Below are 5,791 nucleotides of genomic sequence, written 5' to 3'. Positions count from 1 at the left end.
AAGTGACCGGCGGTAGTTAAGATAGTGATGCCAATCCGTTCGATGCGTACGTACAATTTCATTGTACGTTTGTATTAATATTATATCGATGCAGAATATCGATAACAGATCATTAGTGATAGGATCGACTCGTCAGACACTATTATGTTCCGACAATGCGCATTTAATTGTTTTTTTTTTCTTTTCTAAATCTAATTTCGCTTTATTTAGATTGTGGAACGGCTGCTAACAGTGTTCTGTATACAGTAATGTTTATAATAAATTCTTGAAGGACCAAGACTACGAATCTACTTTTTCATAAGCAGTTTGAGGAGAAGTTTCATAAGGGTCTCTACTGTTCAAACAAGATTTTCTAAAATTTTTCAGACGGGTGGACGAGCTCATGGCCCACCTGATGTTAAGTGGTTACCGGAGCCCATAGACATCTACAACATAAATGCCGCCACCCACCTTGAGATATGAGTTCTAAGGTCGCAGTATAGTTACAACGGCTGCCTCACCCTTCAAACCGAAACGCATTACTGCTTCACGGCAGAAATAGGCAGGATGGTGGTACCTATACGTGCGGACTCACAACAGGTCCTACCACCAGTAAAAACCAGTAGTCGGCCTATCGATATCGCTGCTAGCTAAAAGACCCCCTGTTGAACAATTATACTGGTCTGGTGACTGTTTTCAATGTTAGTTGTGTTTTGGTATGTAATGAAGTATATTTCTCTCTCTCTCTCTCTCTCTCTCTCTCTCTCTCTCTCTCTCTCTCTCTCTCTCTCTCTCTCTCTCTCTCTCTCACTCTCTCTCTCTCTCTCTCTCAACGCGCATAGGTCGGTGGAAAATCTTCTCTTTGTGGTATTCACTATACAGCTAACAAGCTCCTTATATACGTAGCTTAATGCGTCATGAGTGACGACATCGTTGTCAGCCAAGATTACGGTACTAAATCCATTGCATCAATGACTGTAAGCCTTCCAAACAAAAATATACACATTACCATGTTATGAAAACCTATTTTCCGTGACTTCTCCAGATATGCAGTTATGAGAGTAATAATTATAAGGAGAATAACATGAAATGTTTTTCGAGTTCCTAATTTTTTAAAATTTAGTAACCTATAATTTAAGTTAAATTGCAAAAATGTAACAAACAGACAAAGGTGCGTGTTATTAGTACGTAAGTTAGCTGGGGATTTTTTTCCATTAGCTTGTTTCGTATATTCTGAGGAGTCGAACCGGCGACCATCCGTTGCGGAAACGCTGTTGGCACTTCCCCCGGGCGCGACGCCAACCCCGCAGATTTATGGTGATTCCACCCATAAACTCCGTGCATTCACCATGATCACAAGAAGATGAATCGCACTTGCAACGTTGAAAACATTTTGTTTTTGAATATTTTTCGAATACAAAGTGATACAAAATGGAAACTAGTTAATGCGCTCATGGCTTAGTGGATTTGTGCGGAGCTCTCTTACAGGCTTGAAAGCTGTCCGCGCCCTTCAAGACGTAACAAGAAAATAGGTGTGTTACGTATTATACAATGCAGTTATTGTTGAGTCCTTGACCTCATGTCTCAAGGCGGGTGGCAGCAGTCGCCTTGTAATGTCTAGCTGCTCTACCATTACCAGCTAGGCTGTGAGGTCGCTCACCCATCAATGCATAAATATAATTACGGCCAGTAAATACTTTGTTGTGTCGCTTGATTTTTACTATGTGGAACCGTAACACGAACCCCACTTTAATTAAACTGTGTTACATTGCGTGCTTCACTTAAAAACTTGTGAAATTCGCATACCCGATCCTGTAGACCGAATGGTAAACAGTCGACGTCGCCCAAAACACGTCATTACGGATCCTCCCGTTCTATTAACGGTGCTTTTAGGTACCACAAGCACCGGTCACTGTCCTCGTCGAACCCGTCGCTTGCGACGAAGGGCTTGACGAGCGAATTAACCCATAGACACAGCCCACTGAGTTTCTCGCCGGATCTTCTCAGTGGGTCGCTTTTCCGATCCGGTAGTAGTTTCTGCGAAGCACCTCTCTTGCTATGGTCAATCATCACTCCGGTTTGAGCCCCGTGAGCTCACCTACTAGTTAAGGTTACGCTAAAATAGCCTCTCAAGGCTATCAGCTTAGGTAGAAAACAAAAAAAAAGTGAAATTCTACTATTGTTTAGTATATTTTATTTAATAAAAAGCAATTATTTTAATCATTCACTTCTTTAATTGTTTACATAAATTATTATTCAAAATAAAGAATATAATAATATATTTTTTCGAATATCTAATGTGACAAGTGATTCGCTTAAGGGAGGATCACTGTACTGTATATGCTTTTGTGTATTGTTAAAATGTATATTTAGTTTTGTAATGACTTCACTTACTAAGTAAGTACAAGTACATTACTTATGAGGATACAAAGATAAGAGATGGACTTACCAAATAAATAAATGGCTAGGCCCAGAAGGCAAGGGAAACGTTGAAAGAATAAAACTTGGGCCGATAATATTATAAACACAGGAAGAAAATATTGGCGGATGAATACAACCAAAAGGCCATACGGAAAGGTGGTAAGAAATGGACGAAGCTTTTACCCGTAGACGGGCCAAATAACTATGTAATGGAAAGGAAAATAAATACATATAATTGAATGTATGTTTGTGACAATTGATTATTCGATATTTTTTTCCTACCTATGCCTTATATACCTTAGATAGATAGATTAGATAGATAGTCTTGAAAGGCTATATCAGCGTTACGTTTTCATATTTTTGCTCCTTTTATTATTTGTAAAATGTTTATTTTTATTTTATTTTTTGACGACAATACTTTTATGAATATCGTGTTAGAAATACACAATAGTTTTCCCGACACATTGTATGTATAAACGTTTTGTTCTATCAACATTAGATCGCGTGAAAACAATTTATTAGTCACGAAATGTTTTAATGTAATATTCAAACGATTACGTACCTTAAAATAAGTAGTCATAAATTCTGATTTTCTATGAACTTCATACGTAATACGAAAGTAACTTAGCCGCGAAAACTGTAAGCCAATTTGAATTTAAAGAAAGCAAGATTAGGTGGAAATGTTGTTTGTTGTGTAATAATCGTTCGGTTTGTTGTGGCGAATGCTTCCGTTAATAGAATTTTAATGAAGTAATGTCAGGCTGGATGTTAAGGTTTTGCATGTCATGCCCATCTTCTTATGCGGACGGCGCATGCGCGATGCTGACGGGTACTAGCTGCAAAAAAACAAGTGTATAGTTTAATACATGTACAACGCTGCCTTTGTTATTATGAACATTTATACCGTGAATTATATATTTATTATGTTACAGTATCGATAGTTTGTGACCTAAATTATCTTCAATCAGACTCATGATCTAAATAAAATTAATTAATCTACCTATATTTAGTACATACGCTATATTACACAAAGCAAATTCTAATTTGATAGGTGTCATTAACTATGAGACATAAAATCGGAAATCGAAGCTTCGAAGATGTATCGAAGAAATTAGTGTTGTATGACGGTGGTCCCTTAGAATAGATCTTTCATGCATTCGCGAAGTAGCTGCACTTGAGCTGTTAAGTCTCCTTCGGAGGCGCTCGGGGAGCTATTAGCAAATCCCACCCCTGTTACCTGAGCCCGTGCTCGCTCACATATCCTCGTAAAATTGGAAAGGCCTCTGGACACGAATAATCCATCCTTCCTAAAAAACGAGACCTTTCAAATCGGAACGCATCATTGCCTCGATGCAGAACGAACGAGATAGTGGTGGTACTCACCTGTTCATCCTAAGAAGACCCTCTACCAGCTGTATAAACTGACTATTTCGAAATGAGAAATAACATGTAAATCAAACGGTTCCCCTAAAAGTATCAAAAAGCACCTCGAACTATGATGATAATATAAAAATCATTAATTTGCTAACTGTACAAATAAACACCATTCGCCGAATCTGTTCCATCTAAGAGCAGATAATAATTACGCGTGTACTGTTACTGATGGCGTAGATACCAGAAATTTAATGGTGAAGCAATCGCCTCTGGAGTGCTCCACATCGCACCGTCTCAAAACTGCTCCACGTACTTCATGTACTAACAAAGCAAGTAATTAAAGCCTACAAATATACTTTTGGTCTTGATGGGTATACGAGGTCACGGCCCGCTTGTTGTTAATTGATTGGAGCCCGTAGACATCAACAGCTTGAATGGTAGCATCCATCAGACAATGCGAGAGCTACATCACACCGCTTAGTTCTGCCGCTAAACACTCGTGCGTACTAGTTGAAGGGTCATCCAGGTTTTGTGGCAATAATGGCTTTAGTAGCCGAGAATTCTTTCACCAAAGCGATAAAATAAAAGAAAAAATGAAAAGCCTCAATACATTAGTTACTGGTGAAAAGGCGTCATATGAGTCCATACGGGTAGGTAACACAATCCTGCATATTCATGCCGTGAAGCAGTTATACGTTTGGGTTTGAAGGGCGGGGCAGTTGTTGTACTGTTAAAAGTGAGACATTAGAACTCATGTTTCAAGGTGGGTGGCAGCATTTACGTTTTAGAGGTCTATGGGTTCCGGTAAATAACTAGCACCAGGTGGGCTGTGAGCTCGTCCACCCATCTAAGCAATAGAAAAAAAACATGAGGTCACAATCTCAGTTACGATTGGAAAACATCCAAGATACATTGGGATAACTAGCTCCACGAACGTAGGCGCAAGGAAAATTCTGATAGACAGTACTCGACCAAGAACCGGTTGGTATAAAGTCCTCTGGTAGAACTTGCCCACAATTGCTGGTTTTGATTTCAGAATAACTTTATATGTGACGTACGTATTGTCCTCGAACAAGTAGCTCAAATATAGTTGGACACTGCTGAGCCAAGGCAGTATCAAAGCTTACTATGGTCTAATTCTTCTTCTTATCCTTATCCCACTAGGTGGGGTCGGGACAGCGAGTTTTTCTATTCCATTTTCTTCTATCAGCCGTCATCTCAACACTCACTCCTCTCTCTCTCGTGTCATCATTCACACACTCCATCCATGTCTTCTTCAGTCGATCAGTCGATCGAGAGGGGGCTCTACTTTGCATTACCATTTCCGTATATCTCCTAGTCGCAAGCATCTCTTCTCTACGCATCACATGTGCATACCACGCTAACTCCGCTCTTTCTTTTACTATGATCTAATTCTAACGAACGTAAAAACACACCGAATTTCTTTCACAACCGCATGACCGTTACGATTTCAAACTCCAGCATTCGAGTCTGCGGCTGATAAAACCAACAGTTTTGCGGTGAGACGCGACGGCTGGCGGGCGGTGATTAGCCTGCATGGTCACCGTCGGACATTGGAGCGGTCACGATTCGACATTAGCTTAAAATTCAACAGCATTTCAGTAACTCAACAAACAGCCGTTTCAACAATCCGATTTCCAAAGTGGCCAGTTGCAATTCTCTAGTCTGAATTGTGTCAGATTAGATTAAAGTTTTCCAGAACACTGCACGGGCCAATTTCTGGATAGAAATCAGCGACCGCCCGATTATCGTCAAAAGAACGCGTTGAATTATGTACTATTTTTATTTTTTTGAGGAAGTGACGATTATTTGTGTCCTTGAGAGCTTCCCGGTTTCCCAGGACTGGTTGGCGAACAAAGGCTCAGCCAGGAGAGGTGGGATTTGCTAACAGCAGCCCGAGTGCCTCCAAATGAGACCTAACCACTCAAGACCTGTTAAGTTGTTAGGTATGTCTCCTTTTGAGTATGCTTTATTATGTTGGTCAGTTAACGTTATT

This window comes from Bombyx mori, chromosome 11 (genome assembly GCF_030269925.1).
Source record: "Bombyx mori chromosome 11, ASM3026992v2".
Lineage (NCBI taxonomy): Eukaryota > Metazoa > Arthropoda > Insecta > Lepidoptera > Bombycidae > Bombyx > Bombyx mori.
The sequence above is the reverse complement of the archived record's forward strand: the minus strand, read 5'-3'. Positions refer to the sequence as shown.